Raw genomic sequence first — 12,428 nt, forward strand, 5'->3', positions numbered from 1 at the left:
TAGTAGCGGAGAGGATGGGATAGATGCTGGCTAGCTGGTCTAGTAGAGGAGAGGATAGGATAGATGCTGGCTAGCTAGTCTAGTAGTGGACAGGATAGATGCTGGCAAGCTGGTCTAGTAGAGGAGAGGTTAAATACTGACTAGCTGGTCTAGTAGAGGAGAGGATGGATGCTGGTCTAGTAGAGGAGAGGGTAGATGCTGGCTAGCTGGTCGAGTAGAGGAGAGGATAGATGCTGGCAAGCTGGTCTAGTAGAGGAGAGGATGGATGCTGGCTAGCTGGTCTAGTAGAGGAGAGGATAGATGCTGGCTCACTGGTCTAGTAGAGGATAGGATGGATGCTGGTCTAGTAGAGGAGAGGATGAGATAGATGCTGGCTAGCTGGTCTAGTAGAGGAGAGGAAAAGATATGTTGAATCCTGGCTTGCTGGTCTAGCAGAGGAGAGGATGAATGGATGCTGGCTGGCTGGTCTAGCAGAGGAGAGGATGAATGGATGCTGGCAAGCTGGTCTAGTAGAGGAGAGGATGGATGCTGGTCTAGTAGAGGAGAGGATGGATGCTGGCTAGCTGGTCTAGTAGAGGAGGGGATAGAGGCTGGCTGGCTGGTCTAGTAGAGGAGAGGATGGATGCTGGTTAGCTGGTCTAGTAGAGGAGAGGATAGATTCTGGCTAGCTGGTCTAGTAGAGGAGAGGATAGATGCTGGCTAGCTGGTCTAGTAGAGGAGAGGATGGATGCTGGCTAGCTGGTCTTGTAGAGGAGAGGATGGATGCTGGTTAGCTGGTCTAGTAGAGGAGAGGATAGATTCTGGCTAGCTGGTCTAGTAGAGGAGACGATAGATGCTTGCTAGCTGGTCTAGTAGAGGAGAGGATGGATGCTGGCTAGCTGGTCTAGTGGAGGAGAGGATGGATGCTGGCTAGCTGATCTAGTAGAGGAGAGGATGGATGCTGGTCTAGTAGAGGAGAGGATGAGATAGATGCTGGCTAGCTGGTCTAGTAGAGGAGAGGATGAATGGATGCTGGCAAGTTGGTCTACTAGATGGGGAGGAAAAGAGATGTTGAATCCTGGCTTGCTGGTCTAGCAGAGGAGAGGATGAATGGATGCTGGCTGGCAGGTCTAGCAGAGGAGAGGATGAATGGATGCTGACTCGCTGGTCTAGTAGAGGAGAGGATGGATGCTGGTCTAGTAGAGGAGAGGATGGATGCTGGCTAGCTGGTCTAGTAGAGGAGAGGATGGATGCTGTTCTACTAGAGGAGAAGATGGGATAGATGCTGACAAGATGGTCTAGTAGAGGAGAGGATAGATGCTGGCTAGCTGGTCTAGTAGAGGAGAGGATGGATGCTGGCTAGCTGGTCTAGTAGAGGAGAGGATGGATGCTGGCTCACTGGTCTAGTAGAGGAGAGGATAGATGCTGGCAAGCTGGTCTAGTAGAGGAGAGGATAGATGCTGGCTAGCTGGTCTAGTAGATGAGAGGATGGATGCTGGTCTCATAGAGGAGAGGATGGATGCTGGCTAGCTGGTCTAGTAGAGGAGAGGATGGATGCTGGTCTAGTAGAGGAGAGGATGGATGCTGGCTAGCTGGTCTAGTAGAGGAGAGGATAGATGCTGGCTAGCTGGTCTAGTAGAGGAGAGGATGGATGCTGGATAGCTGGTCTTGTAGAGGAGAGGATGGATGCTGGCTAGCTGGTCTAGTAGAGGAGGGGAAAAGAGATGTTGAATCCTGGCTAGCTGGTCTTGCAGAGGAGAGGATGAATGGATGCTGGCTACCTGGTCTAGCAGAGGAGAGGATGAATGGATGCTGGCTAGCTGGTCTAGTAGAGGAGAGGATGGATGCTGGCTAGCTGGTCTAGTAGAGGAGAGGATGGATGCTGGCTAGCTGGTCTAGTAGAGTAGAGGAGGAGATGGATGCTGGCTAGCTGGTCTAGGAGAGAAGAGGGTGGATCCTGGCTAGCTGGTCTAGTAGAGGGAGGGGGGATGGATGCTGGCTAACTGGTCTAGGAGAGGATGGATGGATGCTGGCTAGCTGGTCTAATAGAGGAGAGGATGGATGGATCCTGGCTTGCTGGTCTAGTAGAGGAGAGGAGGAGATGGATGCTGGCTTGCTGGTCAAGGAGAGGAGAGGATGGATGCTGGCTAACTGGTCTAGGAGAGGATGGATGGATGCTGGCTAGCTGGTCTAGTAGAGGAGAGGAGGGGATGGATGCTGGCTAGCTGGTCTAGGAGAGAAGAGGGTGGATGCTGGCTAGCTGGTCTTGGAGAGGAGAGGATGGATGCTGGCTTGTTTGTCTAGGAGAGGAGAGGAGAGGAGAGGAGAGGGTGGATGCTGGCTCGCTGGTCTAGTAGAGGAGAGGATAGATGCTGGCTCGCTGGTCTAGTAGAGGAGAGGATGGATGCTGGTCTACTAGAGGAGAAGATGGGATAGACAAGATGGTCTAGTAGAGGAGAGGATAGATGCTGGCTAGCTGGTCTAGTAGAGGAGAGGATGGATGCTGGCTAGCTGGTCTAGTAGAGGAGAGGATGATGCTGGCTCACTGGTCTAGTAGAGGAGAGGATAGATGCTGGCAAGCTGGTCTAGTAGAGGAGAGGATGGGATAGATGCTGGCTAGCTGGTCTAGTAGAGGAGAGGATAAATGTTGGCTAGCTGGTCTAGTAGAGGAGAGGATAGATTCTGGCTAGCTGGTCTAGTAGAGGAGAGGATGGATGCTGGCCAGCTGGCAAGTAGAGGAGAGGATGGATGCTGGCTAGCTGGTCTAGTAGAGGAGAGGATAGATGCTGGCTCGCTGGTCTAGTAGAGGAGAGGATGGATGCTGGTCTACTAGAGGAGAAGATGGGATAGATGCTGACAAGATGGTCTAGTAGAGGAGAGGATAGATGCTGGCTAGCTGGTCTAGTAGAGGAGAGGATGGATGCTGGCTAGCTGGTCTAGTAGAGGAGAGGATGGATGTTGGCTCACTGGTCTAGTAGAGGAGAGGATAGATGCTGGCAAGCTGGTCTAGTAGAGGAGAGGATGGGATAGATGCTGGCTAGCTGGTCTAGTAGATGAGAGGATGGATGCTGGTCTCATAGAGGAGAGGATGGATGCTGGCTAGCTGGTCTAGTAGAGGAGAGGATGGATGCTGGCTAACTGGTCTAGTAGAGGAGAGGATAGATGCTGGCTAGCTGGTCTAGTAGAGGAGAGGATGGATGCTGGATAGCTGGTCTTGTAGAGGAGAGGATGGATGCTGGCTAGCTGGTCTAGTAGAGGAGGGGAAAAGAGATGTTGAATCCTGGCTAGCTGGTCTAGTAGAGGAGAGGATGGATGCTGGATAGCTGGTCTTGTAGAGGAGAGGATGGATGCTGGCTAGCTGGTCTAGTAGAGGAGAGGATGGATGCTGGCTAGCTGGTCTAGTAGAGTAGAGGAGGAGATGGATGCTGGCTAGCTGGTCTAGGAGAGAAGAGGGTGGATCCTGGCTAACTGGTCTAGTAGAGGAGAGGGGGGGATGGATGCTGGCTAACTGGTCTAGGAGAGGATGGATGGATGCTGGCTAGCTGGTCTAATAGAGGAGAGGATGGATGGATCCTGGCTTGCTGGTCTAGTAGAGGAGAGGAGGAGATGGATGCTGGCTTGCTGGTCAAGGAGAGGAGAGGATGGATGCTGGCTAACTGGTCTAGGAGAGGATGGATGGATGCTGGCTAGCTGGTCTAGTAGAGGAGAGGAGGGGATGGATGCTGGCTAGCTGGTCTAGGAGAGAAGAGGGTGGATGCTGGCTAGCTGGTCTTGGAGAGGAGAGGATGGATGCTGGCTTGTTTGTCTAGGAGAGGAGAGGAGAGGAGAGGAGAGGGTGGATGCTGGCTCGCTGGTCTAGGAGAGGAGAGGAGAGGGTGGATGCTGGCTCGCTGGTCTAGGAGAGGAGAGGAGAGGGTGGATGCTGGCTCGCTGGTCTAGGAGAGGAGAGGGTGGATGCTGGCCAGCTGGTCTAGGAGAGGAGAGGGTGGATGCTGGCTAGCTGGTCTAGTTGACACTTTGAGTGACACTTAGATGTACAGAGTGTGAGACCTAGCTGCAGATACATGTCACATGCTTGGCAGTGTCACGAAGAGGGACATATAGGCACAGGAAAAACAAAACAGTACGGACAATAAGTCACATTCGGTTTGCTTCTGTGAGGCATCCTTATCCACACATCCTTCCTTATACAGTGCCTTCAGACAGTATTCAGACCCCATCCTTATATACATCCTTATCCACACATCCTTATACAGTGCCTTCGGACAGTATTCAGACCCCTTACATTTTCCACATTTTGTTTACATTACAGCCTTACTTGTGTTAATTTATTAGTAAGAACAAAAACATAATTTACATAAGTATTCAGCCCCTTTGCTATGAGACTCGAAATTGAGCTCAGGTGCATCCTGTTTCCATTGATCATCCTTGAGATGTTTCTACAACTTGATTGGAGTCCACATGTGGTAAATTCATTTGATTGGACATTATATGGAAAAGCATACACCTGCCTATATAAGGTCCCACAGTTGACAGTGCATGTCAGAGCAAAAACCAAGCCATGAGGTTGAAGGAATTGTCCGTAGAGCTCCGAGACAGGATTATGACGAGGCACAGATCTGCCCCTGAACAGGCAGTTAACCCACTGTTCCTAGGCCGTCATTGAAAATAAGAATTTGTTCTTAACTGACTTGCCTAGTTAAATAAAGGTAAAATAAAAATAAAAAATGTCTGCAGCATTGAAGGTCTCCAAGAACACAGCTGCCTCCAGCATTCTTAAATAAACACATACTTATACACATTCTTATATACATCCTTCTCATTATATACATCCTTATATACATCCTTATACACATTCTTATATACATCCTTATACACATCCTTCTCGTTATATACATCCTTATATAAATCCTTATATACATCCTAATACACATCCTTCTCAATATATACATCCTTATACACATCCTTCTCGTTATATACATCCTTATATACATCATTATATACATCCTTATACACATCCTTGTCATTATATACATCATTATATACATCCTTATATAAATCCTTATACACATCCTTCTCGTTATATACATCATTATATACATCCTTATATACATTCTTATATACATTCTTATATACATCCTTATATAAATCCTTATACACATCCTTCTCGTTATATACATCCTTATATACATCCTAATACACATCCTTCTCGTTATATACATCCTTATATACATTCTTATATACATCCTTATATAAATCCTTCTCATTATATACATCCTTATATACATTCTTATATACATCCTTGTCATTATATACATCCTTATACACATCCTTGTCATTATATACATCATTATATACATCCTTATATACATCCTTATATAAATCCTTATACACATCCTTCTCGTTATATACATCCTTATATACATCCTTATACACATCCTTCTCGTTATATACATCCTTCTCGTTATATACATCCTTATATAAATCCTTATACACATCCTTCTCGTTATATACATCCTTCTCGTTATATACATCCTTATATAAATCCTTATACACATCCTTCTCGTTATATACATCCTTATATACATAATTATATACATCCTTATATACATCCTTCTCATTATATACATCCTTATATACATCCTTATACACATCCTTCTCGTTATACACATCCTTCTCATTATATACATCCTTATACACATCTTTCTCATTATATACATCCTTATATACATCCTTATATACATCCTTATACACATCCTTATACATATCTACACCAGGCCATGCCTCACCACATCTACACCAGGCCAGGCCAGGCCTCACCACATCTACACCAGGCCATGTCTCACCACATCTACACCAGGTCAGGCCTCACCACATCTACACCAGGTCACGCAATGTCTCCTGAGGTGCTGACCTGTTGCTCCCTCTACAACCACTGTGATTATTACTTTTATTTGACCCTGCTGGTCATCTATGAAGGTTTGAACATCTTGGCCATGTTCTGTTATAATCTCCACCCTGGTACAGCCAGAAGAGGACTGGCCACCCCTCAGAGCCTGGTTCCTCTCTAGGTTTCTTCCTAGGTCTTGGCCATGTACTGTTATAATCTCCACCCGGCACAGCCAGAAGATGACTGGCCACCCCTCAGAGCCTGGTTCCTCTCTAGGATTATAATCTCTACCCGGCACAGCCAGAAGAGGACTGGCCACCCCTCAGAGCCTGGTTCCTCTCTAGGTTTATAATCTCCACCAGGCACAGCCAGAAGAGGACTGGCCACCCCTCAGAGCCTGGTTCCTCTCTAGGTTTCTTCCAAGGTTCCTTCCTTTTTAAGGAGTTTTTTTTATAGCCACCATGCTTCTACACCTGCATTGTTTGTTGTTTGGGGTTTTAGGCTGGGTTTCTGTATATTGGCTGATGTACAAAGGGCTTGATAAATACATTTGATATGCGTTTAACTGTGTGTGTGTGTGTGTGTGTGTGTGTGTGTGTGTGTGTGTGTGTGTGTGTGTGTGTGTGTGTGTGTGTGTGTGTGTGTGTGTGTGTGTGTGTGTGTGTGTGTGTGTGTGCGCATGTGTTTCTCTCTGTGTTGGGGTTATGGTATGTGTGTGTGTCTATCTCTCTCTCTGTGTTTTGGGGTTATGGTATGTGTGTGTGTGTGTGTGTCTATCTCTCTCTGTGTTTTGGGGTTATGGTATGTGTGTGTGTGTGTGTGTGTGTGTGTGTGTGTGTGTGTGTGTGTGTGTGTGTGTGTGTGTGTGTGTGTGTGTGTGTGTGTGTGTGTGTGTGTGTGTGTGTGTGTGTCTATATCTCTCTCTGTGTTTTGGGGTTATGGTATGTGTGTGTTTGTGTGTGTGTCTCTCTCTCTCTCTCTCTCTCTGTGTTGGGGTTATGTTATGTGTGTGTGCGTGTGTTTCTCTCTGTGTTGGGGTTATGGTATGTGTGTGTGTTTCTCTCTGTGTTGGGGTTATGGTATGTGTGTGTGTGTGTGTGTGTGTGTGTGTGTGTGTGTGTGTGTCTATCTCTCTCTCTGTGTTTTGGGGTTATGGTATGTGTGTGTGTGTGTGTGTGTGTCTATCTCTCTCTCTGTGTTTTGGGGTTATGGTATGTGTGTGTGTGTGTGTGTGTGTGTCTCTCTCTCTCTCTCTGTGTTGGGGTTATGGTATGTGTGTGTGTGTGTCTCTCTCTCTGTGTTTGGGGTATGGTATGTGTCTCTCTCTGTGTTGGGGGGTTATGGTATGGAAGGATAGCATGAATTGAAAAGAGACACCTTTTGATTTTGGATTGGCCTTCTCCTGGCAGACTGGCCGGCCATAAGGTGGGGGGGGGGGGGTGGCCCGGGGATAATGGCAGCAGACGGCCTCTCTCCCAGACAGCTGGCGCAACGTTGGCCCAATATGTTTCCATGAAAGAGGCGAGGAAATGTTCAGAAGACGTGATGCCTGAATGGCACGTTCGGCGGCAAAGAGAAGATTAAAAATAAAATTAGTTCTCATCTTGCCCGTTTCACCCCCAGATGCACATTTCAGTGCTCAGGACCTGATTGCTGAAGCCATTTACATTAGGAAAAAAAGGGAGGAAGGAAGAAGGGGAGGGAGGGGGTAAAAGCTTACAGTTAATTATAAGAAATCATGTGTCACTTCCCGAAGCTAATTCAGATAAACACAGATGTGGCCTGGAGTGTTTTAACCCACTCCACATTCTCTTCTTCTCTTTCTCTACTCCCCTGATTTCACATTCCTGTTTTCACATCCTAAGCATATTGTGAATCTAAAATGAAAATGACTTCCTTTTGCTGAATATTTATTTATTTCTCTACCTCCAATCATGGTGGTTCCGGTAATGAGGTGTAAAATATGTACGTTAACGACAACAAAGCTATTTGGTTGGGGGGAGTTAATTGCTCGTAATCAGGGCCTACGTCCATCTGGTTACCCACGACAACAAACCTCTTCATCCTGATGATGCCTCATTAGACCCATTGTAAATCACTGAGTCTGGAAGGCAGAGCACATATTGAACTAGCTAATGCTAATATTACTTACAGGCTTGTTGCACTGCTCATTTAAAACTAGCTAATGCTAACATCACTTACAGGCTTGTTGCACTGCTCATATAAAACTAGCTAATGCTAACATTACTGACACACTGGTTACACGGTTCATATTGAACTAGCTCATGCTAATATTACTTACAGGCTTGTTGCACTGCTCATTTAAAACGAGCTAATATTACTGACCCACTAGTTACACTGTTCATATTAACCTAGCTAATATCACTGACACGCTCGTTGCACCATACATATTTATGTAGCTTTAGGTTACTAACACACAACTATACCATATTGCACTTGCTAACATTGCTTACACAATCAAATCAAGTCAAAAATATTTAGAAATACCTTTTTGCATCATCAGGTGTCACAAAGTACTTATACAGAAATCCAGCCTAAAACCCCAAAAGGCCAAGCTATGCAGATGTAGAAACACAGACAGTATCGAGGCTACACATCACATATTGACCTAGCATTAGTATTAGCATGAACTAGCATGAGCTGTCACGGGAATCGTAAGAAGCGGACCAAAGAGCAGCGTGGTGAGAGTACATATTCCTTTTTATTAGAACGTCACCAACAAACCAAGACAAGATGACCGTGAAGCTTAACAGTGCTATGATGCCTCTACCAAAGTTAACTACCCACACTGAAAGGAGGGGAAACAGGGCTACCTAAGTATGAAACCCAATCAGAGACAACGATAGACAGCTGTTCCCTGATTGAGAACCATACCCGGCCAAAACATAGAAATAAAGAAACATAGAAAATAAAACACCCCATATCACACCGTGACCTAACCAGATAGAGAAATAAAACGTCTCTTTAAGGTCAGGGCGTGACACTAACACACTGTTACAACATCTAATTCTAGAAGCCAGTGGACATATTGAACATGTGTTAGGCGAACATTTGCCTGGGATTCAATAGGAATCTGGAAGTAAGCATTTCATTGGAAGAAGAAGTATACCATGCATATTTTCCGCCCGACTAATACAAATTTGAACCGTGTTAGATCAGCTTTAAAGCGAGCTTGACATTTAAAGCTCGAGTCCTTAATTGATCCATCCAGCCTCTGTTTTTTGTATAAAAAAAAAGCTGAAGGATGGGCCTGGAGAAATGTAATCACTCTCAAATGAATAGACAGACCTATGGATGCAAGGACTGACCGTTCATGATATCAACGTGATCGTTTTCACCATGTTTTGAGGCTATATAGTGTCTGTGTACAGTTCCATTGTTTGCTTACATTTTACATGCGACTAGGCCGGATGCTAGATACTCTGTTGTGTGCAGTAACGTCCCTTGGAGATCGTGAAAGAGTGTAGAGTGACACCTTCGCTGAAGGTGATGGGCAGGAGGTATGGTTGTATCACCTCCTGACACGGCAAATGCTCCGTCCGCAACCACAGGGCTCTCCAGAGGGTGGTGCGATCAGCCCAACGCATCACCAGGTGGACACTGCCTGCCCTCCAGGACATCTACAGCAACCGGTATCACAGGAAGGCCAAGAAGATCATTAAGGACCTCAGCCACCCGAGCCACGTCCTGTTCACCCCGCTACCATCTAGAAAGAGGAGACAGTTACAGGTGCATCAAAGATGGGACCGAAAGACTGATTAACAGCTTCTATCTCCAGGCCATCAGACTGTTAAATAGTAACCACTACCCGGCCTCTGGCCAGTACCCTGACCTTAGTCACTGTTACTAGCCGGCTACCACCCAGTACCCTGACCTTAGTCACTGTTACTAGCCGGCCTCCACCCAGTACCCTGCCCTGAACCTTAGTCACTGTTACTAGCCGGCTACCATCCAGTACCCTACCCTGAACCTTAGTCACTGTTACTAGCCGGCTACCTCCCAGTACTCTACCCTGAACCTTAGTCACTGTTACTAGCCGGCTACCTCCCAGTACTCTACCCTGAACCTTAGTCACTGTTACTAGCCGGCTACCTCCCAGTACTCTACCCTGAACCTTAGTCACTGTTACTAGCCGGCTACCACCCAGTACTCTACCCTGAACCTTAGTCACTGTTACTAGCCGGCTACCTCCCAGTACTCTACCCTGAACCTTAGTCACTGTTACTAGCCGACTACCACCCAGTACTCTACCCTGAACCTTAGTCACTGTTACTAGCCGGCTACCACCCAGTACTCTACCCTGAACCTTAGTCACTGTTACTAGCCGGCTACCACCCAGTACTCTACCCTGAACCTTAGTCACTGTTACTAGCTGGCTACCACCCAGTACTCTACCATGCACCTTAAGAGACTGCTGGCTTATGTACACAGAGTCATTGAACACTGGTCACTTTAATAACGTTTACATGTCGTTTAACCCACTTTATATGTATATTTAACTTTCTTTTTACTTGTCCCATCACTGCAACTCCCGTACGGACTCGGGAGAGGCGAAGTTCGAGAGCCAAGCTAACAGGGACGTAAACAAGTATGTGCACAAAATTTGAGCGAAATAAGCTTTTTGTGCTTATGGAACATTGAAACATCAGACCAACACTTTACATTTTGCATTTATGTATTTGTTCATTGTAACTACTGCTTTTCTGTTCATATTCTGTCCATAATGTCTATACACACCATCCTACACATATATTTACAATCCAGACTCTGACATTGTGTCACGCCCTGACCTTGGAGATCCTTTAATTGTCTCTATTTTGGTTTGGTCAGGGTGTGAGTTGGGTTGGGCATTCTATGTTTTGTGTTCTATGTTTTCTATTTCTTTGTGTTTGGCCGGGTGTGGTTCTCAATCAGGGACAGTGTCTATCTTTGTCTCTGATTGGGAGCCGTACTTAGGTACCCTTTTTCCCCACCTGTGTTTGTGGGAAGTTGACTTTGTTTAGAGCACTTTGCTTTTGAGCTTCACGGTTGGTGTTTGTAGTGTTTATTGTTTTCGTTTGTTTGTTTGTTTGTTTGTTTGTTTGTTTGTTTGTCATTTTGATTAAAATAAAGAAAATGTACTTTTGTGTGTGTATTTTTTTGTTACGTATTACTGCACTGTTGGGAGCTAAAAACATAAGGATTTCGCTGTATCTGCGATAACATCTGCAAAATATGTGTACTCAAACAACAAAATTAGATTTAAATGAATTTGATCAAGCTACAGATGTAGGATCTTAATTTGCAGGAAATTGAACACTTATATGAGGTAAATTTGATATGATTAATATAAATATATATATATATATATATATATATATATATGGTTAATTTGATATGATTAATATATATATATATATATATATGGTTAATTTGATATTTTCTTCAGTCTTGATTGTCCCTTACAAAAAATCTATCAAACTCTTCAAAATGTTCTATTAATTATAATCCACGTAATTTATTTATTTTGACGCTGCAAGATAATTTTTATGCGGTAGGAAACTGGCTCAAATTTAAGATCCTACATATTGATTCTGTCTTGATGAAGAAATACAACAAACATGTTTTGTTATTTCTCTGTAACACTAGCCACCTAACAATTTATTAAGTTGGAAATTCATAGAAAGTGAAAATATACAGTATTTTATATACAAATCTATTTTCCACTGTGAAATGAATATACAGAGCCATGCATGTAAAGACAGACAGATATTTAGATTGCTCTATTTGAAACTCAAATGACAATAAATTGCTTTATTTCTTGGGTTATAATACTACATATCAGAGGGACAGTTGTACTAAAGTCCTATGACTTAAAAGTTATGCGCATCAGTAATTAAATTGACAATTGAAAATTGATTTTACAACGTGATTTTCTGGTTTTTTTTCCCTCATTTTGTCTGTCATAGTTGAAAGTGTACCTATGATGAAAATTACAGGCCTCTCTCATCTTTTTAAGTGGGAGAACTTGCACAATTGGTGGCTGACTAAATACTTTTTGCACCACTGTATCTTATGAAATGCAAAATATCATTATCATTTGAGTGTTTTTCCAGATTTACGTTTACTGTGTTGTGTCTAAAACCCTGAGTCCAGGTTAGCTCTGTAACATCATCTGGCGAGTCCAGTTGGAAAATGTCAACCTTTCACCTTTGTTTCAAAGTGGTTTCACCTTTGTTTCACCTTTGTTTCACCATGGTTTAACTTTTGTTTCACCATTGTTTCACTGTGGTTTCACCATGGTTTCACTGTGGTTTCCCTACGTTTACCCATGGTTTCACTGTGGTTTCCCTACGTTTACCCATGGTTTCACCATGGTCTCACCGTGGTTTCACCTTTGTTTTGCTTGCATATCAATTTGGATTACAGGCTGGAGACACAGGGTCCAAGAAATCCCTTAAATACAATAGAAACCAAGCTGATGACATTTTGGATTGGAAGATGCTTAGTCGCGTACACATGGCAAAACAACGTACTGTGACACGCAGTCTCTATTGCA

The sequence above is a fragment of the Oncorhynchus keta genome, chromosome 25 (assembly GCF_023373465.1).
Source record: "Oncorhynchus keta strain PuntledgeMale-10-30-2019 chromosome 25, Oket_V2, whole genome shotgun sequence".
Taxonomy (NCBI): Eukaryota; Metazoa; Chordata; class Actinopteri; order Salmoniformes; family Salmonidae; genus Oncorhynchus; species Oncorhynchus keta.